Source organism: Schistocerca nitens, chromosome 6, assembly GCF_023898315.1.
Source record: "Schistocerca nitens isolate TAMUIC-IGC-003100 chromosome 6, iqSchNite1.1, whole genome shotgun sequence".
In the NCBI taxonomy this organism is placed as follows: Eukaryota; Metazoa; Arthropoda; class Insecta; order Orthoptera; family Acrididae; genus Schistocerca; species Schistocerca nitens.
Genome location: NC_064619.1, coordinates 225,595,569 through 225,622,967, shown reverse-complemented (window position 1 = coordinate 225,622,967; position 27,399 = coordinate 225,595,569). Strand labels below are relative to the sequence as shown.

Here is a 27,399-nt window from a genome sequence, read left to right as displayed (position 1 = left end):
GTTTCTCAAGACGAACCATCACCACTATTTGCAGCAGAATTTTTGACATGGATGTTTTCTGTCTCCTCTGTATAAAATCAAAATCATTGCAGCGTCATTTTATGACTGACAATAAGTCATTCGGAGGTGTGAATCTTCGTTGTTGTCTTGCAACAACTGTGAAATTACGAGGAAAAATTTATCTGCAGCAGTTGAGGTCATTTCATCTCTAATTCCCACAGAAATTCTTCCAATGATAATTCTTCAAACAGTCATAGAATTGATATTAAAAAGCAATTACAACTCAAGTGTAATTTAATTTGTAACTAAAGTACCTCGGAGACGATATTCTATACTGTCATAATGTTTGTTTCATCGTATGTTAATACCAGCGTTTGCTGTTTCACTGAAAGATGTATGTTCTGAATACTTGATCTTAAAAATTTCGCATAAGTTACTGTAAACAGAATGACAATAATTGTCATGTGCAGCTGTGAATAATCAAATTGATCTCATGGGGCAAATGTTTATTATGCACGTCACTGAATTTCTGCTCTTGTATTTGGAACACGAGTGATACGAATATCCAAAACTGCAATAATTGAAATTTCAAGTAACTATGAACTTAGTTATTTCACCCGTTTTTAAAATGAAAAAGAAATAAAATCGAAGTGGTTGCACTTACTTGTTAAAAGTGAAATGGTTGCATGAATGTGAATGTGAAAATATCAGTAAGATAGTATGTGATTCGTTGAAATAACCGTCATTATCATTAGACGGTATGATATTCGCGTCACGTGCTAGGATACTACGCAGTTCAACCCACATTTCGTAGCTATAAGAGATTGGCGGTTACTTGGCCCGTAACAAGTTTTTCAATATTCATAACCTGCATGCAGTTCCCGTAACGATGCCACTGCGCTGGTTAATCATTTCACAGTGCCGAGGGGCGCCCTCAGTGTTAGGTATTATGCGTCATAGGATATGATTTATGACTGATGACGAGAATGTTGCAGATTGAACAGGAGCTCAACGAGACTGAAAAGAATCTTATTTTTAGTTACGTGAGCGGTGTAGGTCTTCTCCTACATTTTCTTTTTACCATTGACAAAGTTCAGAGTTTCTTTCCTGTTAACATGATAACTTCAAAAGTTTCAGCATCAAAATAGCTTTTATTCCAAAGATATTAACCAACAAACCATTTAAACGGACCTCCATACCTTCACACGAGAAGTTCGATTATTATTAGCGGTTTCAAAACATAACAGTTGTATTTCACTTGCCTTCAGTAAATTTGTGAGGTTGTAAATAAGTCAGTGAACATTGCGCATGGATTACTGGCACTTAAGCTTACATTGACGCTCGAACATTCAGGTCGTCCACAATTTTCCAATCAACTTATTAGTGTGTTTATTTTGTGAGAAGAAATGATCGTAATTTTTATCTCTAAATAATTTTTTCCTTGCAGAACTTTGTAGCGCTAATACACCACCACTAATTTATCGGTGATAAATATTAATGTTTATAAATTTATCAGACAAATATGAAAATTGTGTATCAACAGTTCGAAATTAGTAATGACAGTGAGCAATGGAATGGTTCAACATCACATTAGATGTTTCATAAACATCTTATAGTATCGTGCAACTGTGGTCCCTTTCAACCTACCTTTAACTGACGAAATACCACTGTCAGTTCTCAGACTCACGTTTCCAAAACACAGTTAACTTTTTTATTGTTGTGTTACTTAATGACATCCTGTGACCTTGTTATCCATCATTTGTACATGACACATTATTATTTTGCGATTTTAAGCTAGTAAAATAGAATACTAATTTATGTGCTTCGAAGCGATGATAAAATGTCTGTGGTTGTTGAGTAATAGCTTAACGCTTTAAGCAACACTGATAAATATACGTATCACTGGAACTATCACACACAAATAGTTTGCTCCTCATTCATTGCTATGAATATGTCACCCCCGTAGCTCATGGTAGACCTAGAAGAACATTACAAATTAAGCAGTTTCATTAATTACTATTCCAAAAGAGTATATGTCGACATACATTTCATTGTTATACCGGTAAAAATTTGTGTCTTAAAGGATTAATAAACTTCTGGACAATGATTTGTCAACAGTGACGAGGGGGGGGGGGGGATGAAATTGTGAGCCGTGTCACGGGAATAGGATGTCGTTGACTTCGTTTTGGTCGGCGAGACGGGTCCCACTCGGAATGGGCCATCTCATATCAGCACGTCTGATCGTGGGTGCCCGACTCGTGGGACACAATCACTTCAGAGTTCATACAGGAACTGAGATATTTCACAGCTTACAGCTGCGAGGCCAGGCAATACCTCTTTCTTTCTCTCCTGACGTCCCCTCCCTCACTCTACCCCCTCTCCCATCCCCTCTCTCGCCACACTCTCGCTCTCCCGCACCCTCCCTCTCCCCTCTCCCCCTCCCTCCCTCTCCCCCTCCCTCCCTCTCCCCCTCCCTCCCTCTCCCCCTCCCTCCCTCTCCCCTCTCCCCCTCCCTCCCTCTCCCCTCTCCCCCACCCTCCCTCTCCCCTTCCCCTAAGTGTGTGTGTGTGTGTGTGTGTGTGTGTGTGTGTGTGTGTGTGTGTGTGTGTGTGTGTAGGCGGGCGGACGCTCGCGCATTTGTGTGTATGGGGCGGGGGGATTCGTATACATTCTGTGAAGTGCATACTGGGTGTCCCAGGAAGAATGGCCAATATTCAGGGATATGACAAAACGATCATTCGAAGGGAAAAAAGTAAACATGGGGCTCTAAGTGCATACCTTAAGTGCTATGAGTACTTACTGACCTCCAAATCAATGAGCACGGTGCACTTAGGTCGTCATTGTTATTTTGATATTACACTCCTCCCCATTGTGCGCCTTTTCCGTGGTGCATTCGGCTGACTACATTTTTATGGATGACTGAGCTCGATCGCATCGAACAGCACAGGTGAAGTAGCTCTTGGAACGAGAGGATATTAGGCGAATGGACTGACCTCCTCTCCTGACTTAAATCTCATGGAGCATGTGCGGGTGGTCACAGTACGACCACATGAACCAATGACCATACAGCAGTTTGAACCACCCTATCACGCCCTTGATTGATCCTTATATTCTTTGCCCAAGTCTTTAGACACTACACTCATAATCGGTAGGATTGGATTTCTAATGTAATTTTAGCATTTGTTAATTGTTTTTCATACTGCGCTAATGCCACGTTCAACAATAGTACATCTAGCTCTTCCCCCTTTCGTGAAAACAGAGCTAATTTTCCGTCCTAATTATCTTGCTTGAACCGCGCTGCTTAGCCTCACCTTCTGTATTTCGAAAAGCCCCGCAAACCTGAGATGGAAAGTCGTAGTTTCCTCTCCAGCGGATGTTTGTGTTTTGACTTACTTCTGTAAAGACCTATGTGTACGAATAACACTTACAAAAAGTTTGCGAATTGTAATACTATCCGTTATTTATTTTACAGGGTTATTACTGCCTCAACGAGATAACGGGTTTCGCGTGGTAGAGGTGAGTATGTATTGAAATTATGTTGTTATGATTTAATGTTTATGCTACCAGAATTGTTCGTACCTTTTCAGCCCAGACGGTATTTAATTAAAAGTCTGATTACTTCTGCCTTCACTCTGTTGTAAATCTGCTGTTAATTAAGTTACTAGGGAATGACAACATTAGGCAAATTTGTATTCGGATTTGTAGAATCGTACAATGAATGCTTTCACAAGTTGTTGTGATAGTTGCAAGCGAATCTTCCATGTTGTATGGGCGTGGTCCGTGACACTTCTCTAGTTGTCACATTTCTCCCCAACGTCCGACCCGTTAGTTGGTAAGACACAGCGGAACAAGGAGCATCTCCACAACCATGCAACACGGAAGATTCACTAACAACCAGTTCTGAATTAACATAAAGGAACAATTAAAAACGCCGAAAGTAATGAAGTGATTTATCGACATAGAATAGCATATAACACGGTTTGGCTGAAAGCAATAGCTAAACGTGCTTGTATCTTCGTAGAAGTATGAAGAAATGAGTGTGGCGGCGTAGTGTCAACTAGAGGACGATTTCGGACTCATTTGAGGAACCATCTTAAGATTGCTTGCAGATGCTGCTGCCCTGTACCGTTCAGTAAAATTATCAGAAGATAAAAACAAATTGCAAAATGATTTAGATATACGTATGTGCGAAAAGTGGCAGTTGACCATGAGGAATAATATTTCAGAGGTAATTCTACGCGAGTAGTAAAAGCGTACCGCTAAATTTCGGTTACACCAGAAATCACACACGTCTAAATCTGTGAAATGCATCAGGTCTACTAAAGAGACTGCCCACACTACGCTTGTCTGCCCTCTTCTGGAGTTTTTCTGTGCGGCGTGGGATCCGCATAAGATAGGATTGATAGAGAACATCGGAAAAGTTAGGCCAAGGGCATCTGGTTTTGCATTACTGCGATATAGAGGAGAGAGTGTCGCGGATATGATACTTGAGTTGGGGTGGAAATCGTTAGAACAAAGGCGTTTTTCATTGCGGTGAGATCTTCCGGCGAAATTCCAAACGCCGTCTTTCTCTTCCGATGCGAAAATATTTTTTTTTGCAGCGATCTAAATAGGGAAGAATGATCAACGTGATAAGAGAAATCTGCGCTCGCGCAGAAACATTTAAATGCTTCGTTTTTCCGGTGCACTGTTAGAGAGTCGAACAGTAGAGAAATAGGTTCAAAGTTGTTCGAGGAGCCCTCTGCCAGTGACTTATTTGTGAATTGCATAGTAGCCGCCTGGCCATGTCTACAGACCGACTGGATGAAAACACGATGAACAGTTTCTTTCACTCTGTAATTTCAGATGGCAGTGTGTATTTACTTACTAAATTCTACTTTATCAAGAACATTCTTCTAAACTGTGTTGTGGACCTGCAACTCATCTAATTTTAGGAGGTTTCATTGTATAGTTACTCTTCAGTCTACGTTCCCCAGGAGTGGTGAACTACTATCACCACGTAAGAATTATATCAGAGATAAATAAGCGTTTCTGAGATAAGCTGTGATATTTAATGTGTGTTAATTTAACAGTAATTTGCTCCTTAATTTTGTGTGTTCCGAGGGCGGACGAAATATAGCAGATAGTCAGTAGTAATGCGCCAGTGTACAGACATTGTCCTTAACTTTCGGTCGTAGTAATTGCAGTCAATTCAGAAGTTATAATTTTCGCCGAGATGGCATTTTCCGTTATCAGGGAGCCTTTAGTGGTAAGTTTGAATGGTCCTTGGCGGATGAATACACTGTTGTGGCCGTTCGAAGCAACCAGTGTCTGGCAAGGTAACGTAAAGGCGTAAAAGCGGTTCACTCCGCGGCTGTTGGCTGCGTCCTTCAGCGGCGAGGAACGCCACAGATCAGATGTTTAGAGTGCGCAGTACTGTCTTTGCTTTTCGTTCGAATTCTGAGCAGCCATCGCAAGTACAAAAGCCCATCCATGCTTCATCTACGTAGTAAAACTTGGCGACAAGAAACGTCGGAGAGTCTGACGCCGCTGGCACGATACCGCGCGACGCAAGACAGCAGCTAAAAGCGGGTAGATCTTCGCCTTGCAGCATAATTGGCTGCTTTGTGAGGAATACGAACGCCGCCGCGCCGGGTTCGGACGTCTATCGGCGGGTATATTCGCGGTAAAGCGATTTTTAACGAACGTCTTTGCGTTCCGTAATTGGACACTCGAAACGACCCACTTAACCGCCGTAGATAAACAGCAGCTATTTGAGGAACGGCGTCGCATTGTGAAGACATGGCTCGACCATTCAGACACAGCACGTAGGGAGGGTGGCGGTGGCTGCCAGCACTGCGAAGGCAGCACTAGCAGTGAGGTAGTGGGGGGGGGGGGGGGGGAGTTGAGGCTCCGCTACGTTAATTAAGCACGCCAGGGGCGCCGGCATTTGCATTCGTGGGCGTGGCATTCCTCACCTGGCTCGCACGTCACCGCGGGCGCCGTACGTGCGCTCTCTCTCTCTCTCTCTCTCTCTCTCTCTCTCTCTGTGTGTCGCACCCCACCCTCCACCCCCCGCTGACCGACGGATTCCTCTTCCTCGTGTAGCCTTACCGATTTTGTTGCACGTCTGCTGAGGGAAAGAGAAAGGTCTCAAGAGTTGCTCGCCGTGGTATGGAATAGGGTAGATAGTACGACGTGTACTACGTCAGACGGTCCCCTGAAGTAGGGTCGTATGCAAAGTTTCATTTACGAGACTCCTATGGAGACACGAAGATCTGCTGGCACGAGTTCTGGCCGCTGCGCTAGAAACTACAAAGACGCAGGTGGGGTGGAGTGTGTGTACCAGAACATACAGGGTGATCAAAAAGTCAGCATAAATTTGAAAACTTAATAAACCACGCAATAATGTAGAGAGGTAAAAATTGACACACATGCTTGGAATGACATGGAGTTTTATTAGAACCACTAAAAAAGTTCACAAAATGTCCAACAGATGGCGCTGGACAGCAAAACGTCAGTAACTGCTATCGTGACGGTTGAGAGGTACGCCGATGTGTTACAGAATCGTATCATCCCCAGCCTGGCTGATGAACACCTGCTGGAACGTACGATGTTTATGCAGGATGGCGCTCCACCCCATATTGCTAGACGCGTGGAAGATCTCTTGCGCGCGTCGTTTGGTGATGATCGTGTGCTCAGCCGCCACTTTCGTCATGCTTGGCCTCCCAGGTCCCCAGAACTCAGTCCGTGCGATTATTGGCTTTGGGGTTACCTGAAGTCGCAAGTGTATCGTGATCGACCGACATCTCTAGGGATGCTGAAAGACAACATCCGACGCCTATGCCTCACCGTAAGTCCGGACATGCTTTACAGTGCTGTTCACAACATTATTCCTCGACTACAGCTATTGTTGAGGAATGATGGTGGACATATTGAGCATTTCCTGTAAAGAACATCATCTTTGCTTTGTCTTACTTTTTTATGCTAATTATTGCTATTCTGGTCAGATGAAGCGCCTTCTGTCGGACATTTTTTGAATTTTTGTATTTTTTGGTTCTAATAAAACCCCATGTCATTTCAAGCATGTGTGTCAATTTGTACCTCTCTATCTACATTATTCCGGGATTTATTCAGTTTTCAAATTTATACTGACTTTTTGATCACCCGGTACTTCGTAGGCACTACATTGTCTGTAACGACGTTGGTGATCGCCACGTCGAGCCGCTAATGTAATGAATCGATACCGTTCTGTATGTACAGTATGCTGGGTTCTTTTTTATTTTGTAGTAATTTTAAGACATAATATTTCATTCTCAATACAAACAAATGTGTCTAGGTGATAAATGATGTTTCGTAATGTTTCCTTCCGAATTGTTACCTGCGAATTAACTGTTTTGTTGAAATGCTTCAAATGGCTCTAAACACTACGGGACTTAACATCCCCTAGACTTAGAACTACTTAAACCCTACTAACCTCAGGACATCACACACATCCATGCCCGAGGCAGGATTCGAACCTGCGACCGCAGCAGCAGCAGTGCAGTTCCAGACAGAAGCGCCTAGAACCGCTCGGCCACAGCGGCCGGCAACTATTTCTATTGCTCTCGACTGTCCAGCAGGGTGCAGTCGTTTGCGTAACACGGTATTTCGACAGTTTACCTTAGCGTTATCTTCACCAATATGAGCGTCTTTGCAACATTGTATCTCCTTCATATTGTTCAGCTCCCATCATCTGTTAACGCGCCGCGTCGGTGGTGATGGCCGGGAGGGGTGGGGGTGGGGTGTGATCGTAGACTGCTGGGAGCGAACTCTGGTTCCTCAGTACTTTTCCCATCCCCGTTGGCGAAAGAGCCCTCGGCCGACATTGTGACTTAAGTTGCCTGAGCGCTGGGTTCCATGCTTCGCTGAGAATGGAAACCACTGTCCCCATTCCGTCGGCCACTCGTATCACTAACCGCCTTTACAACGCACTCCCGAAACGATGAAGTCTTGTCTTGTCACTTCCGTTTATTCACACTCCATTGACTCCCCTGTAGCCATACAATGTTTTGCAACCGCAGATTTTGTTGGTTGTTAGTTCAGTGTGCTCCTGGGATCTTTGTTCGATCAGCTGTACAGGCTGCCCGGTGTATGTGTTAAGGCAGGCACCTGGTTTATGGAGCCCAAGTCATCTTGCACCATACCTAATAGTGGATGCGGTGTCGGAAATGGCAAGTGCGGCGGGCATACTGTGCAGACAGTCGGAGAAAGGTGCAAAGAGCCCATGGTCGCACTCAAAACGTAAGCGATCAACAAAATCTGCATGCATACACATGACGCAATAAAATATGAACAAACGTAAGCTGAAACATAGACCTCGTCATTTTGGGACTGTGTTCTAAAAGCAGACTGTTGAAATAAGAGTGGCCGACGGCCTGATCAACAGTGACAGCGGCTTCACTCTAGGTTATAAAGGAGACACGATGTAGCAGAGGTCTCACCTAAAGATGACGACAAGGTTGCGCTGTCGAAGTATCGACTACACTACACTGTTGACTACACCCTGCTGGACTCGCGAGAGAAATACAAGCAAAGGGTCGTTTACTATCCTACTCTGCGTAGGTAGTAAAGTTCAGTACCACCGATCGGGACGTAGGAGTGAAATGATCGTATGGCATTGTTGGCTGGTATGTCCCAGTCGGGTTCGGCCGCAAAGTGCAAGTCTTATTTCAGTCGGCGCCACATTGGGCGATTGCGGCCGATGATGAGGATGAAATGATGATGACAACTCAACACCCAGTCCCCGAGCAGAGAAAATCTCCAACTGGACCGGGAATTGAACCCGGGCCCAGTGCATGGGAGGCAACCACGTTACCACCCAGCTAAGCAGGCGGGCACCGGGACGTAGTATCGCGGTGAAGGGAACAGTTGGCTTGGAAACACAGTAAGGTTGTAAGCGTACAATATCATCCCAAAATGAATACGAAAAGAGAGAAAACAGTACGGAAGGCATTAGTCACCTAAAGGCGCAATCGAAAGGCTTCATGTGATAACAGGAAAGTGGCAGTGCTTGTCAACGCGCCTATTTAAACGCAGATCAGTTGAAGAGGTTCGCACGTGAGACGAAGTCGCGCAGTCTTCAGTGGTGAAATACAGGTAGGGTTTAAAAGTGTAGTCAAATACCTGCGAACTACCCCGGAGGCCTTGAAGTGACATCAGCTGTTTTTGATTGTTGTCCACGTCAACACTTCCTCGCCACCACCTTCATGCAGGAGCACAAGGCAAATGTTACCCCAGTGGTTTTCTTATTCGAAAACAAGTCAAGAAACAAATGGATTAAAAAAAAATTGCAAGTAACGTAATTGGTCAAATGTTCGAGTGGAGCGAAAAAAAAGACTCCCTATGAATTACACAGTGCATTCTTGTCCGAAATTTTTTAGCCAAACTAAAACTGGGTCAAAATGGCTCTGAGCACTATGGCACTTAACTTCTGCGGTCATCAGTCCCCTAGAACTTAGAACTACTTAAACCTAACTAACCTAAGGACATCACACACATCCATGCCCGAGGCAGGATTCGATCCTGCGACCGTAGCGGTCACGCGGTTCCAGACCGAAGCGCCTAGAACCGCACGACCACACCGGCCGGCACCAAAACTGGGATATGGACAAATGGGTCGGCAAATTGGCCAGCTTGAGGTCTGGTTTTTGCAAATAAATAAATGCTTCAAAGTAATCTGAGTATTTCATAAAAACTTGGTGACTTTATTCCAGTAAGTGTTGTCAAAAACTTTCTCTGTATCTATGTACGCAATAAAGGTGCTAGTGGCGCGGAAGTACATGTTTTGGATCCCGCATAGCTGTCACTAATAGCTGTTCGGCCTTTGGGAGTGTAATTAATCAACAATGGACAATTCACTTCGCAAAACACTGTTGGCTCTTGAACTTTTTTACTATATACGAAGACGGACGTTTTCACACTGAATTGAGGTTAGTTGCCGACACACACACACACACACACACACACACACACACACACACACACACACCGCCGAAACGTTACGATCGCCTCCCACCGTGGCATTGTCGCCTGGTGGCTTTGCGCGCACATTACGTGCCAAGGAAGTGCATAAGGAGAGCAGAGACGAATGGGCGGAATTATTCTAGCAACGATACGGGCTGCAATTGGCGAAATCCATTACATAAGGGACTTTGACAAAGGGCAGATTGTTACGGCCCGTCGCCTGGGAACGACAATCTCAGAAACGGCGAAGCTGGTTAGTTATTTGCGTTCTGCCGTCGTGAGCATCTACAAAAGTGATTGAAGGACGGTGAAACCAGTTGTAGGCGACTGGATGTTGGACGCCCACTCCTCACCACAGGACTCGAAGGTGGCAGGCTACACAGCTGTGTAAAGCGGGATATGCAGCGCTCTATGTCAGATCTGACGACGGAATACAATGCCGGTGCAGGCAGAATTGTTTCGGCGCACACCGTCCAGCGCACACGGTTGAGCATTGGAATCCACAGGAGTCGATTCCCACGTGTTGCCACGTTGCCCGAATGACATTCTTTAACACTGCACTGGGTCCAGGACCATAGGGACTGGACCATGGATCGATGGAAACGTTTTGCCTGATCGGATGAATCTCGTTTGTTGTTAAACCATTCGGTGGTCGTATCCAGATAGGGCGTTCTATAGGCGCACTACTGCCCGAAATACACACCATGCCACGAACGCAGCCCAGTGGGAGCATTGTCATGCTATGGGGGACGTTCACCTGGGCCTCTATCACACCTGGCTTAGTATCCAAAGGCGCCTAGTCACCTGTGGACCACCTGAACATTATTGTGGACCACATTCAGCCCTTTATGCTTAAACATCTTCCAAAAGAACAACTGTTCGTGTTAAGCCCAGAATACTGCTACAAAGGACTGAGAAGCATTATAGTGAATAGGCACTGATTTACTACCAAATTCACCTGGTCTGTATTTCATGGAATACAACTGGCATCCTACAGGCCGTTAGATCCACGCCCACAATCAATTTGCTGGAACTGTGTGACATGCCTAAATATCTTGAAACGCGTACGTTTCATATGTATTCATTACCAGCGATGGCGAGGCATGACAGAATCTCTGACCAGAGAGTTATTTATCGTGGCTAGTCTGCGCTTGACAGCGCAAGAGTTTAGTAGTGTGTAGCGACTCGGCAGGAACAGTTGCGAGTTGCACTCTGTCTGCAGTAGTAGTCAGTCGGCAGTAGTGTGTGGCGAGTCGGCAGAGGGAGTAGACAGTCGGATAGTAGTAGCAGTCTGGTGTAGTAGTCGGTGCTAGTCTGCGGGAGTCGGCATGCGTCGACGGCGTGCTGTTCTTCCGAATCTGGTCAGGATTGTGGTGGGCGATATGTATATTATTGTAGAAGGTAATGAAGCAGCATTGCGCTCAGCTAATAATGTATGGTAATTGTAATTAATTTGTTCAAGAAATACCCCAATAATAATTTTTTATAAAGTAAATCTTTTAAAGAAAAGTAATCATTTCAATTTAAAGAATATTTCCTATGCATTTCCTCCAAGAATCAAAATTAAATATACGCCAGCATTGCACGGAGCTGTGCCGAAAAATAAGAGCAGATATAGATGCAGTTTACTGAGGTAAGAATTTTGGTTTTTTTGTTCAGGTTTAATTATTTCACAGGGCCGAAGGTCAGCGCTGCTGCCTCTATAAATTTATCAGGTTTAATTATTGCTGTTGAGATGTTGCATTCAGTTCATAGATCATTATTTAATTAATATTATTGTGGGTTTAATGATCAATCATCTTAACGTTAATTTTGTGGGGAGTTTACATTTGGGCCATTATTATTCTTTAATTTTGCAAGGAGGTTACGCTTGGCTCATTTTTATTATTCAGTTTTGTGGGAAGACAACATTTCACTTAACATTGACTTTCATATTCTTGCTGGGAGGTTAAAAATGGCTCTGAGCACTATGGGACTCAACATCTTAGGTCATAAGTCACTTAGAACTACTTAAACCTAACTAACCTAAGGACATCACACACACACCCATGCCCGAGGCAGGATTCGAACCTGCTGGGAGGTTACAATTCACTATTATTGACATTTAAAATTTTTGTGGGTAGGTTACAATCTGACTTCACATAGCCTACCTCCGGAAATCTGGCAAGGGCTGTCGAATTCATGCCCTGCATAAACACTGCTGTATGAAGTTCTAATGGTGGGCCAACTTTCTGTCAGGCAGTTAGTCATATGTTTGACTCTTAAGTGTGTTTCTGTTCTGTCCGTGACGCAGTTTAGCCATGACAATACACATTTAGCCATGGGTGCATTCGATGGCATATTTTCCTTTGAGATTTTAAAACATAAAGGATTTAAGCAAATTGGTGACAAAGTGATATTCATAAAGGCGACAGAAAATGCAAAATTGTAAACCTTCGCGGCGGATGGATGCAAGTGTAACACTGCAGCGCAATTTTACCACGCACCTGGCAAGAATGGTAAACAGGGAACATGGCGATACCATAGCATAAAGTCTTCGCGAATTTCATTCCGGGTACTCAGTGGACTGTAACCACGAATCGGAGACGGCCCCATGAAAAATATACGCAGATGTCCGTATTTGAGACAGCTCGACGATGTAGGCAGAAATGGGTGAACCATGGCCGAATACAGCGTCAAAAAGAAAGTGGTCGACTAGAGAGACGACAGAACGTGAGGATTGATCAATCGGTAGAGAGAGTCTCAGAGTCCTGGATTCGTCATAATCAAGGACCATTAATAGGTGGTTCACAGAAATAGGGCTGAGCAGATCCAGATTTCGGCTGGTTTGAAGTACCAGTGCTAAAAACACAAGAAGTACTTAGAAAAGCCACAACTCGTGACATAACCTATATCACTTCTGCATTAAATTGCATATCAGTATTTCCTGCCGGCCGCGGTGGTCTCGCGGTTCTAGGCGCGCAGTCCGGAACCGTGCGACTGCTACGGTCGCAGGTTCGAATCCTGCCTCGGGCATGGATGTGTGTGATGTCCTTAGGTTAGTTATGTTTAATTAGTTCTAAGTTCTAGGGGACTGATGACCTCAGAAGTCCCATAGTGCTCAGAGCCATTTGAACCATTTTTTGCAATGAAGGTTGCTTTTGCAGCGAACACATCGGCTGGCTGTATGGCTCTGTCTATATGAACTACGTAATACGTAACGTTCATAGTAGATCAATTACGGTCTCTAATAAAATTTAAGATTTGTATAGGAATAAAATAAATGTAAGATTATTAACGTTGCTGCAATAACTTTCTGACACATCCAACAGTTAACATTAGAAGATATAAAAAGTGTCAGGTTCACTCCTTATGAGCCAATTATTTTCTTAATATGTAATAAAACTTTTCATAAAATTTACAAACAGCTCGGAAGCACAAGATGTATGCTGTAAGTAATAGGATTTATTTGAATAAATATAATAGTCATGACGAGGTATGTGGCTTCCGTAAATAAATCATGTCAATATTTTGCAAGTAGGAATTATCAAACAAATGATTAGTTGTATTCATACCTATCAGGGCTCGCCTTACTTTGGAATTGGAATTATTACACTATTACTGAAGTGTATGGGTATTTCGCCTGTCTGATAAACCTTACACACAGTTGGAATAGTTTCGTCATGGCTGGCTTCCTAACGATCTCAAAAATTTTCGGGGAATGCCGTACAGTCCAAATACGTTGTTTGGTCTGAATGTGTTTCCAGAGCTTTGTCAAGCCTTTTCACAATATCAGATCGCCCATCTCACCTTCATAGACTTTCTCTTCCCTTTCAGTAACATTGCATTAAAGTTTTCTTTCTCTTGTATAGCCTTTCTATATATTTCTTCTACTTCTCAGTTCTCCTTTCTTTGCTTAGAACGGACTTAACCATCTGTAATATTCACACAGATGCTTCCCTTTTCTAATGATCTCTGTAGTTTTCCCAGACGCGACATCTATCTTTCCAGTATTATGCTCTTAATATAAATTCACGAAACGTAAAAGCGTGTTTTCACTGTAGGATTAATGGATCACAACTATAATCAGTCATGTCATGCAAATATTTGAGAGTAACAATGTGTATAGAAATGAAATGGAGTATATCGGTTTATTTGTGGGTAAAGCAAGTGGTAGGCTACGTTTAAATGGATTAATTGGTACGATAATTTGAATGCAAAAGAGATAATCATACGGTACACTTGTACGGCCCCTACTTCAATACTGTTCAGCTATAAGAGATAAATATACATTGCTAGTGACAAAGATGGGCGGATCGAATAGTCACAAGTACTTTATGGGAAACAATCACCGCAAGATGCTGAGGGTTTTTATTTATTTCTCATTATTCTGCGTTTGATATCAGCCGTGAGTTCATCAACTGGCACAAGCTGGATACAGTGCACAACCGAATAAACTGTTAGTAGTTTGTAGTGGGATTATTTGCAGTAAAACCTCAGTTTCGAAGGCTTTGAGGCACGGTTTTAAGGCGAAAATGGACACAGGTTTATTTGACTGGACAGAGACTTTAACAAAAAAAACCTTGAAAAAATGTAAATTGGCGGACTCGTGAACACACACGCCTCGTATCTCGCGACAACAAAAACCATGTTTCGAGGTAGAAACTGGGTATCTATCCCATGCAGATCGTGCAAATATAGTCAGGCAAACAACTCGCATGCACTATCCGTAAATGGTACAGGAAGAAACCTTCATTAACGTCCTGTAGAAAGTAGTCCACTCTCGGCCACATATTCCGCCCTGATCCGCAGATTGTATAAACTGAGAGATGATACAATACGTAGTGTGTCATTTTTCGTAAGTCATGTATTTAACTTCTGCTACAAATAGTGGCATACATCGAGATGACAAGCGAAATGGTTTTCTTTGTATAGAATCCGACTCAAAACGAAGGATTGTGTATGTAGTTCATATATTGTCTCGTATATATCGGCTGAACTACACTGAGGTGATAAAAGCCATAGGATACCTTCAGTTGAGTATTGTACCGCAACGTTATGGTGGCCGGTATCCTCTTTCTAAAACATCAGTGCACACGTGCATTAATACGGTTCTTTATTTACATGAACTGGAAACTTAACTTGAAAAGAGTCCATGTGTTACGGTACAAGTTCATCAGTAATAGTTTTAGAACAGTATATTTAAGTATTGATTTACACTCCTGGAAATTGAAATAAGAACACCGTGAATTCATTGTCCCAGGAAGGGGAAACTTTATTGACACATTCCTGGGGTCAGATACATCACATGATCACACTGACAGAACCACAGGCACATAGACACAGGCAACAGAGCATGCACAATGTCGGCACTAGTACAGTGTATATCCACCTTTCGCAGCAATGCAGGCTGCTATTCTCCCATGGAGACGATCGTAGAGATGCTGGATGTAGTCCTGTGGAACGGATTGCCATGCCATTTCCACCTGGCGCCTCAGTTGGACCAGCGTTCGTGCTGGACGTGCAGACCGCGTGAGACGACGCTTCATCCAGTCCCAAACATGCTCAATGGGGGACAGATCCGGAGATCTTGCTGGCCAGGGTAGTTGACTTACACCTTCTAGAGCACGTTGGGTGGCACGGGATACATGCGGACGTGCATTGTCCTGTTGGAACAGCAAGTTCCCTTGCCGGTCTAGGAATGGTAGAACGATGGGTTCGATGACGGTTTGGATGTACCGTGCACTATTCAGTGTCCCCTCGACGATCACCAGTGGTGTACGGCCAGTGTAGGAGATCGCTCCCCACACCATGATGCCGGGTGTTGGCCCTGTGTGCCTCGGTCGTATGCAGTCCTGATTGTGGCGCTCACCTGCACGGCGCCAAACTCGCATACGACCATCATTGGCACCAAGGCAGAAGCGACTCTCATCGCTGAAGACGACACGTCTCCATTCGTCCCTCCATTCACGCCTGTCGCGACACCACTGGAGGCGGGCTGCACGATGTTGGGGCGTGAGCGGAAGACGGCCTAACGGTGTGCGGGACCGTAGCCCAGCTTCATGGAGACGGTTGCGAATGGTCCTCGCCGATACCCCAGGAGCAACAGTGTCCCTAATTTGCTGGGAAGTGGCGGTGCGGTCCCCTACGGCACTGCGTAGGATCCTACGGTCTTGGCGTGCATCCGTGCGTCGCTGCGGTCCGGTCCCAGGTCGACGGGCACGTGCACCTTCCGCCGACCACTGGCGACAACATCGATGTACTGTGGAGACCTCACGCCCCACGTGTTGAGCAATTCGGCGGTACGTCCACCCGGCCTCCCGCATGCCCACTATACGCCCTCGCTCAAAGTCCGTCAACTGCACATACGGTTCACGTCCACGCTGTCGCGGCATGCTACCAGTGTTAAAGACTGCGATGGAGCTCCGTACGCCACGGCAAACTGGCTGACACTGACGGCGGCGGTGCACAAATGCTGCGCAGCTAGCGCCATTCGACGGCCAACACCGCGGTTCCTGGTGTGTCCGCTGTGCCGTGCGTGTGATCATTGCTTGTACAGCCCTCTCGCAGTGTCCGGAGCAAGTATGGTGGGTCTGACACACCGGTGTCAATGTGTTCTTTTTTCCATTTCCAGGAGTGTATTATTAGACATTCTCTAAATCAACAAGCAAGCAGCGTGCCTATCCGCCTTAGAACAAGAATTGAAGGAAAACGATTGATGTTCACGCTAGCCGAGAACCACTTTGCTAACGATGGTAACTGCCTGTAAGTGGCGTAATAAAAGATGTCTGATAGGTCCACCGTTCCGTTTAGTCACATACCGCATTTGTCCGGAACACTCCATGTCGACTTCCCTGGTCTTCTCTTTTTTGTAAACTCTAGCGACCTAGGAGCTGTAGTGTCGAAACTGCGTGGTGAAGCTAAACGTCGCAGTCTCTGTTGGCAGCGCCGAGCGCCGATTACGTCAGTATTTCTCCTCACGTCTCCGCCCACTGCAAAGACCATCATTTAGATTTTCTTTCATTTTCAGCAACTGTTTTTTAAGAATGACGACCTGAAGAAATAGCACATTGGTTGCATTAAAATGTTTTTTAAAGGAACTGCTGTGCTACTTCTTCACATTGGTATCTTAATCCATTCACACCACAATTGGAGTTCCTCTTTCGTGCCACATATACTTGCTTCACACAATCAAAAAGAAAGATTGGACTTGATGAAAGCTCATAAAGTATTAAGAGTCCGTCACACAGAAGAAGTAAAATTATGCCCTGCTACTATTTCAAAAAGAACAACTTCAAATATTTTCCGAAAATTGTGAAAAAAAATATAATAAAAATACCGTCATGTGATAATGCCGTTTTGATATGAATAAGTCAGCGGAAAAATATCGCCGATATATATCTACATTTTTTGGAAAAGTATCGATATTCTGTCAACAGCCCTAGTTTCAACCCTAAGTCGTCGAACCAGTACCGGCGCCTAACGGAAAAGTCATGAAAATAGAAGTACCAACCACGCAAATCCTGTACCGCACAGTGTGTGAACATAATTCCCATAAAGTTGGATACGTATAAGAGTACTGCAAATATTTTTCCGTCTACACTGACTAGGGTAGCGGAAATTTTATTATAAACAACCTGTACATTAACGTATATACGAGGGTTAGAACTTTAATAGTGGCAACTATTTACTTACAGCTCGTACACAATAGATACGTGTTTCAAAGTTTTACTGACCTTCAAAGTAGTCACCAGCATTGTGAATAACCCGTTGCCAGCGATGTGGAAGTCGCAGGATACTGTTAGCAGTGCCAGTTGTGTTGACAGTTCGACTGGCGCGGTCTATTGCCCGACGAATTTGTAGCAGTTCTGAAGCGAATACCGTGAAGTGTTTCCGTCAGTTCAGAAACAGAGTTGAACTTACGAGGGATTAAGTCAGGGGAGTGCAGTAGATGGGATGGTATAGCATTTAGCAGCCCAATCAGTCAAACAAATCAGTAACAGCTTGCACTGTGCGTGCTTGAGCATTGTCCTGCAGAAAGTGTCATCACTTCTGTCTCTATGCTGTTCATTTTTGGAACACAACCTACGACCAGCTTAGAGACAGGAGTGATGACACTTTCTACAGGACCTGACCATTTTGCAGGACAATGCTGAAGCACGTACAATGCAAGCTGTTGCTGATTTGTTTGACTGATGGGGCTGCTAAGTGCTATACTACCTACAGCGCTCCCCTGACTTAATCCCTCGTGAGTTCAACTCGATTTCTAAACTGAAGGTAACCATGTGCACGGCAATAACTTCAGAACTGCTACAAATTCGTCGGACAATAGACCGCGCCACTCGAACTGTCAACACAACTGGCACTGCTAAGAGTATCCTGCGACTTCCACATCGCTGGCAGCGGGTTGTGCACAATGCTGGTGACTACTTTGAAGGTCAGTAAAACTTTGAAACACGTATCTACTCGTATTTTGTACGAGCCGTAAATAAATAGTTGCCACTATTAAATTACGAGTTCCAACATTCGTATTTGAGTTGCCTGATCTGCCTGACACGCCCGACACAAGACACAACAGACCTCACTTGTTATGAAGCGGCTGGCGCCTTCATTTATATGAAATAGAGAATGGGGAAAGATAGGGACGGGATGGGTGGGAATTTGCGACTTCCAGCCGCACATGGCATTGTGGTAATGCAATGGCGAAAGCCGAAAGTTTGTGCCGGACCGGGACTAACGCAGATTAACCGCTTGTCATGAAGTGCGTTGCACTGCAGCGTGCGAAAAGTTGGAAATTCCATTGCGCCAGGGTCCGTTCCCGGATAGCCGAAGCGGTACCATTGTATGAACACAATGCCCTGTGCGGCTAGATGTCAGCAATTCCCACCCATCCCTTTTCCTTCCTTCCGTCCCAATTCTCTATGTCATATAAACGCTGTAATTGAAATACATTTGTCCTAGTGGAAGGACGAGGTAGTCCAAACACATCAATGTCACCACTAGTTCAGTATTGACTTCACTGAAGTTCCAGCTTGAGTGCCGAGAACTTGTACCGCTCCCGCGGCCACTTACCCGTCAGCTGAGCGGTCGGCGTGTCACTGACAGCAGGGAGGGAGCTCGCAGTGGAAGACGCTTGGGACGTATCGGCCAGCAGCCCATTCAGCGGCGGAGACGGCATCGCTGCCGGTGCGGGCACGCCGGCTGCATCAGTAAGCGGGGGGGCAGACAGGCAGGCGCCGCAGCATCCTCCCAGGAGCCGCGTAATCCGGCGAGCGGCTGCCAGTCCGGTCTGGACGTCTCTGGCTCCTCAACGCTCATTCAACATTAACGCGCTGGCCGCGCTCAGGGGTATGCGGGTTTAAAGGAGACCAGAAACGTTGATCTAACCTCGTGCTGGCACCAGAATAGAGGGTTTCGATACTACGTTACAGTCAGGAGCTACCAGGAGGTATCGCAATTTGACGATCGTAATGAATGACTCGGAAAAAATTTCCACTTCCTACAATGTACTTGAGGACAATATTATGGAAATGAAAGAGGATGTAGATGAAGATGAAATGGGAGATGTGATACTGCGTGAAGAGTTTGACAGAGCACTGAAAGACCTGAGTCGAAACAAGGCCCCGGGAGTAGACAACATTCCATTAGAACTACTGACGGCCTTGGGAGAGCCTGTCATGACAAAACTCTACCATCTGGTGAGCAAGATGTCTGAGGCAGGCGAAATTCCCTCAGACTTCAAGAAGAATATAATAATTCCAATCCCAAGGAAAGCAGGTGTCGACAGATGTGAAAATTACCGAACTATCAGTTTAATAAGTCACAGCAGCAGCAAAATACTAGCGTGAATTCTTTACAGACGAATGGAAAAATTGGTAGAAGCGGACCTCGGGGAAGATCATTTTGGATTCCGTGGAAATGTTGGAACACGTGAGGAAATACTGACCTTACTACTTATCTTAGAAGAAAGAATAAGGAAAGGCAAACCTACGTTTCTAGCATTTGTAGACTTAGAGAAAGCTTTTGACAATGTTGACTGGAATACTCTCTTTCAAATTCTAAAGGTGGCAGGGGTAAAATACAGGGAGCGAAAGGCTATTTACAATTTGTACAGAAACCAGATGGCAGTTATAAGAGTCGAGGGTTATGAAAGGGAAGCAGTTGTTGGGAAGGGAGTGAGACAGGATTGTAGCCTCTCCCCGATGTTATTCAATCTGTATATTGAGCAAGCAGTAAAGGAAACGAAAGAAAAATTCGGAGAAGGTATTAAAATCCATGGGGAAGAAATAAAAACTTGAGGTTCGCCTATGACACTGTAATTCTATCAGAGACAGCAAAGGACTTGGAAGAGCAGTTGAACGGAATGGACAGTGTCTTGAAAGTAGGATATAAGATGAACATCAACAAAAGCAAAACGAGGATAATGGAATGTAATCGAATTAAGTCGGGTGATGCTTAGGGAATTAGATTAGGAAATGAGACACTTAAAGTAGTAAAGGAGTTTTGCTATTTGGGGAGCAAAATAACTGATGATGGTCGAAGTAGAGAGGATATAAAATGTAGACCGGCAATGGCAAGGAAAGCGTTTCTGGAAAAGAAAAATTTGTTAACACCGAGTACAGATTTAAGTGTCACGAAGTCGTTTCTGAAAGTATTTGTATTGAGTGTAGCCATGTATGGAAGTGAAACGTGGACGATAAATAGTTTAGACAAGAAGAGAATAGAAGCTTTCGAAATGTGGTGCTACAGAAGAATACTGAAGATTAGATGGGTAGATCACATAACTAATGAGGAGGTATTGAATAGAATTAGGGAGAAGAGAAATTTGTGGCACAAAGGGGTCGGTTGGTAGGACAAGCTCTGAGGCATCAAGGGATCACCAATTTAGTATTGGAGGGCAGCGTGGAGGGTAAAAATCGTAGAGGGAGACCAAGAGATGAATACACTAAGCAGATTCAGAAGGATGCAGGTTGCAGTAGGTACTGGGAGATGAAGAAGCTTGCACAGGATAGAGTAGCATGGAGAGCTGCATCAAACCAGTCTCAGGACTGAAGACCACAACAACAACAACACAATGAACGACAGCGTTGTCTGGCAGTGTATTAAATGCTATATAATAAATTGATAGACAGCGCAACCATTTTCCACGAAGTCTCGCAAGATTTAGAACTATAGAGTACTGAAAACATTAAAATACATTGACGCAAGAAAATCTCAACGCCAAGGAGGATTTAAAAAAAAAATCTTTATTGAAATGAATTACAAGAATATATATCAAACCCACTACTTTACTACATTGGTGGGTCCTAATATTATAGTCATATTACAACTAATGCAGCATAATTGTTAACGCTATAGGTATGATGATATACAGTTTTTATTGGTGATGTATATGCTACTACCTAAACCTAACTGCTGTGCAGTACCTGCAGCGTTACAGATGTGCCAGCGTTTAACAAACCTACGTTGTTGTTGGCGGCCTTGCCCACCGAGCTAACCCCTGGCACTGGGCTGGCCGGAGACGTTAATCGTTGCGTACTATCGTAAGGGGTTTTCCTAGCTTATCCTACAACTAACCTATTTCTTATCTATGCTGTCATTGTCGGTGCGTGTCATGTTCGATGAAAAGTGTGCACATACCCCCCACCCCCTCATCCGAGATATGATGGATCCCAGCCGTGAAGCGGCTGGCCAAGTCCATGTCCCGGCGGAATAGGAGAGGTGCACGGAGTCTAATTCGGGTATGAAATACACTACTGCCCATTAAAATTGCTACACCAAGAAGAAATGCAGATGATAAACGGGTATTCAATGGACAGATATAATCTGCTAGAACTGACATGTGATTACATTTTCACGCAATTTGGGTACATAGACCCTGAGAAATCAGCACCCAGAACAACCACCTCTGGCCTTAATAACGGCGCTGATACGCGTGGTCATTGAGTCAAACAGAGCTCAGAGCTTGGATGGCGTGTACAGGTACAGTTGCCCACGCAGCTTCAACACGATACCAAAGTCCATCAAGAGTAGTGACTGGCGTATTATGACGAGCCAGTTGCTCGGCCACCATTGACCAGACGTTCTGAATTGGTGAGAGATCTGGAGAATGTGCTGGCCAGGGCAGCAGTCAAACATTTTCTGTATCCAGAAAGGACCCTACAGGACCTGCAACATGCGGTCGTGCATTATCCTGCTGAAATGTAGCGTTTCGCAGGGATCGAATTAAGGGTAGAGCCACGGGTCGTAACACGTCGGAAATGTAACGTTCACTGTTCAAAGTGCCGTCAATGCGAACAAGAGGTGACAGACGTGTAATCAATGGCGCCCCATACCATCACGCCGGGTGATACGCCAGTATGGCAATGACGAATACACGCTTCCAATGTGCGTTCACCGCTATGTCGCCACACACGGATACGACCATCGTGATGCTGTAAACAGAACCTGGATTCATCCGAAAAAATGACGTTTTGTCATTCGCGCACCCAGGTTCGTCGCTGAGTACACCATCGCAGGCGCTTCTGTCTGTGATGCAGCGTCAAGGGTAACCGCAGCCATGGTCTCCGAGCTGATAGTCCATGCTGCTGCAAACGTCGTCGAACTGTTGGTGCAGATGGTTGTTGCTTGCAAAAGTCCCTATCTGTTGACTCAGGGATCGAGACGTGGCTGCACGATCCGTTTCAGCCATGTGGATAAGATGCCTGTCATCTCGACTGCTAGCGATACGAGGCCGTTGGGATCCAGCACGGCGTTCGGTATTACCCTCCTGAACCCACCGATTCCATATTCTGCTAACAGTCGTTTGATCACGAACAACGCGAGCAGCAATGTCGCGATACGATAAACCGCAATCAAAAAAATGGCTCTGAGCACTATGGGACTCAACTGCTGTGGTCATAAGTCCCCTAGAACTTAGAACGACTTAAACCTAACTAACCTAAGGACAGCACACAACACCCAGCCATCACGAGGCAGAGAAAATCCCTGACCCCGCCGGGAATCGAACCCGGGCGTGGGAAGCGAGAACGCTACCGCACGACCACGAGATGCGGGCTAAACCGCAATCGCGATAGGCTACAATCCGACATTTATCAAAGTCGGAAACGTGATGGTACGCATTTCTCCTCCTTACACGAGGCATCACAACAACGTTTCACCAGGCAACGCCCGTCAACTGCTGTTTGTGTATGAGAAATCGGTTGGAAAGTTTCCTCATGTCAGCACGTTGTAGGTGTCACCACCGGCGCTAACCTTGTGTGAATGCTGTGAAAAGCTAATCATTTGCATATCACAGCATCTTCTTCCTGTCGGTTAAATTTCGCGTCTGTAGCACGTGATCTTCGTGGTGTAGCAATTTTAATGGCGAGTGGTGTACTATCGATTGTTCCGTAAAAATTCTTTGAGAACTTTACTGGAATTGGATCTGAAAGCTTGTTCACGACGTGAAAGTTGTTCTCATGCCTGAGGAGATGGTTCGTGTCGTGGTTAGGAAGTTGTTGTCTAAGTTCCTCTGCAACGTCGTCGAAGAGGGGCACCCATACACCACATGGTCTGGAGTGCCTTGCACGGCACCACAGTCACACGCAGGTGTAGGCCGCTTCCCGAACCGACATAGGTATGTCGGGTAGGGTCCATGTCTAGTAAGAAAGTGCAGCAGTCTTCTAGTTTGCTGTATCCTTAGTGGATAAGCAGAGCAAAAGTGTGGGTTCAATTCGAGGAAGTTTTCCAGGATGTGAGGATATGCAGCACAAAGCAAACAATTATTAATAACTTGTATTAAGAGAAATAAACAGATTACATAACTACTGATATGTTGAGCGAAGCAAAGTACAGGATACAATGTTCATAGATAATTTGTTCTTCTCCGCTGGGTAGCTGCTGTACGGCTCGTCGTCTTCTCAACAGGAAGACTCGGTGCTCTTCTCCTATTGGTTGCTGCGTGGCGGGGCGCCCTCGTGGCGGCCGCAGCAACTTTGCTGCCAACCTGCGTTTCGTCTCGTGGCAGGCGCAGTATCGCAACTATCGATACTGCATAGTTGGTCTGAGATATTTAAGCTGTAATCGCTCCTCAGTGTGTGGCAACAACTCATAAGTTCTTCGCCCCGTTTCATCGTTATCCCACTGCTCTTGCCCCAGTTCTTCCCCCCTTCTTTTTATTCCAGGCTTATCCCCAACGTATACCTCCATTATTTCCACTATCTTTTTCCCTCCTTTCCTTCTTCACCCAATAGCAGGCGACCTGTTTACTGGTGGGTTGTATGTCAAGGGGACGGAGCTCCATCAGTACTAGCAGTGCCCCCCTCCCCCGACGAGTTGTTCTGTATACCCCAACCGAGAGCAGAGGCATGTTTCGCTGCACCAAGAAGGATTTGCGCGACATAAACGAAAGGTGGGAGACATCCGAAAGATCATGTCCATTCAAATTTCGCGCCATTCGCGTAAGGGTAATGCTAGTAGCGCCATTATGAGGATGCCGATCAGATTTCCTTTAAATACACGGTGTAACTCTCATGAGCGTCAGTTACCTTTGAGATTGGACGTGGTGAGCTGATGTCGGTCAAGAATGCCTGTAAGGCGACAGGGACGCCATTATGAACACGTCACAGTTTCAACGAGGTCGTGTAACAGGGATACGAGAAGTTGGATGTTTCCTCTAAGATCCTGCAGAAAGACTTGGCAGCAACGTGGCCACTGTACATGATAGCTGGTAGCAGTTGCAACCACAATGATGAACTGTTAAAATTCGATTACTTCAACGACATCTCCGACACAGACGCCATGTACCAAGCATTCCAGTGACCATATGCCACCGCCATTTGCGACTGGAGTGGTGTCAGGCGACAGCTCACCGATGTACAGGATTCCCGATGCTTTTAAAAATATCAACAGTCCTAGCTGAAACATAGGCATCGGTGCGCATTACAGTTGGACTGTCAAGGTGGGCCTGCATAAGGCGAGCAGCTGTTTTATCAACAGCGCTACTGCTCTGCGGGAGTATCGACGCATCAAAAGAGTACGCAGAGTTCCTCTGCCCGCACCGAGTTTGGAGAAAATGATTCGGAAATTCGAATTAACTGCAGGTTTGGGAATTGTTCCTGGGATAGGCCGTGTGATTTCCGGCTGTGGGGATACCAGCAGGACATAGTTTGTCAGCGGGCACTAACTCATGTTTGAGGCTGAAGATGAGGAAGGTAGCCGACATCCCACCTGAGCGTTTCGGGCAGCAGTAGAGCTCTCTGTAGTGCGGTTTCAGGCTGTCGTGGATGTAGATGATCATCATACTAACCAACGTTTGAAATCTGAGACAAAAACACGGTCCTCAGGTAACATGCGTTACACTCTCCCATGGAAACCAAAGTGTGATGTTTCTTTCCGCATGTATTTCGTTTTTCCAAAAAAATTCTTTGTCCTATGATCATTACTCTTTCATGGCGGTTTTCTCAAGTAGCCAAGGTTTAATAATAACCATTCTGGATATCATCCCATTCACAATGATACTGCATGACAGTGCGGATGCATACTTCCATTCCTCCTGAAAATGTGTGGGAGTGTTACATCGTGCTTGTCAGTCGGCGCCGCGAAACTACACTATGTGATCAAAACTATCCGGGCACCTGGCTGAAAATGACTTAAAAGTTCGTGGCGTCCTCCATCGGTAATGCTGGAATTCAATATCGTGTTGAGCCACCCTTAGCGTTCATGACAGTTCCACTCTCGCAGGCATACGTTCAATCAGGTGCTGGAAGGTTTGTTGGAGAATGGCAGCCAACTCTTTACGGAGTGCTGCACTGAGGAGAGGTATTGATGTGGGTCGGTGAGGCCTGGCACGAGGTCGGCGTTACAAAACGTCCCTAAGATGTTCTGTAGGAGTCGGGTCAGGACTCTGTGCAGGCCAACCCACTATAGGGGTGTTATAGTCGTGTAACCACTCCGCCATAGGCCGTGCATTATGAACACGTGCTCGATGATGTTGAAAGATGCAATTGCCACCCCCGAATTGCTCTTAAACAGTGGGAAGCACGAAGGTCCTTCAAACATGTAGGTCTGTACTGTGATAGTTCCACGCAAAACAACAAGGGGTGCAAGCCCCCCTCCATGAAAAACACGACTACCCGATAACACCACCGCTTCCGAATTTTACTGTTAGCACTACACACCTGTCAGATGACGTTCACTGGGCATTCGCCATATCCCCACCCTGCCAACTGATAGCCACTTGGATTCGACACTCCACACAACGTTTTTCTACTGTTCAGTCGTCTAATGTTTACGCTCCTTACACCAAGCGAGGCATCGTTTGACATTTACCAGCGTGATGTGTGGCTTACGAAGAGCCGCTCGACCATGAAATCCAAGTTTTCTCACCCCTCGCCTAACTGTCATAGTACTTGCAGTGGATCCTGGTGCGGTTGGAATTCCTGTGTGATGGTCTGGATAGATATCTGCCTATTACACGTTACGACCCTCTTCAATTGTCGGCGGTCTCTGTTAGTCAGCACACGAGGTCGGCCTGAACGCTTTTGTGCTGTCCGTGTCCCTTCAGGTTTCCACTTCATTATCACATCGGAAACAGTGGACGTAGGTATGTGTAGGAGTGTGGAAATCTCACGTACAGACGTATGACACTAGCGACACCCAATCACCTGACCACGCTCGAAGTCTGAGTTCTGCAGAGCGCCCCATTCTGCTCTCTCACGATGTCTGACTACTGAGATCGCTCATATGGAGTACGTGGCAGTAGGTGGCAGCACAATGCACCTAATATGAAAACCGTAGGGGGTGTCCCGATACTTTCGGTCAGATAGTGAAGATACATCTACATACGAACTTCGCAACACATCCTACATTCCATGGCGGAGAAGACGCTGTACCCCTGCGAGTCATTGCCATTCTTGTTCCACTCGAAAATTCAGCTATGGAAAAAAACTGTCTTTACGCTTACATACGAGTCTCGACTTCTGCTGCCCTGTTACTCTGCGGTCTCTTCGCGAGATGTGCGTTGGTCTCAGTAGAACCGTTCTGTAGTCTGTCGCAAAAAGCCGATTCTTTAAATTTTCTCTACAGTGTTAGGCTAAAAAAAACGTATTCTACTCTCGAGGATTCGCATTTGAGTTCATGGAGTATTTCCATAATACTCGTAGACCTGGTGGGGATCCCAAAAACTCCAGCAGTATTCCATAATGGGTCGCACAAGTGTTCCATGAACGGTCTTCTTTACAGATGAGTTACTACGTTTTCCTTGAATCCTCTCAGTAAACGAATGTCGATCATTTGACTTCCATACAACCGACTTTACGAGTTCGTTCCGTTTTACATCGAATTGCAACTTTAAGACTGTCTAACACCATAGCACTAATACTACATTCTAACATTGGAAGATGCTTTTTCCTATTGTCTGGATTAACTGGCATTTTCCCCCGTGTAGAGCAAGCT

General features: G+C 45.3%; 1 protein-coding gene across 3 annotated transcripts in view; it reads left to right on the top strand.

Annotated features, from left to right (window-relative positions):
* Positions 1-27,399, top strand: part of LOC126263120 (uncharacterized) — an 864,071-nt gene that overhangs the window by 221,412 nt on the left and 615,260 nt on the right. For all 3 annotated transcript variants that reach the window (XM_049960136.1, XM_049960135.1, XM_049960134.1), the window contains exon 2: positions 3,473-3,516. The gene's annotated coding sequence lies outside the window, so the exon portion shown is untranslated. The remainder of the gene's footprint in view (positions 1-3,472; positions 3,517-27,399) is intronic.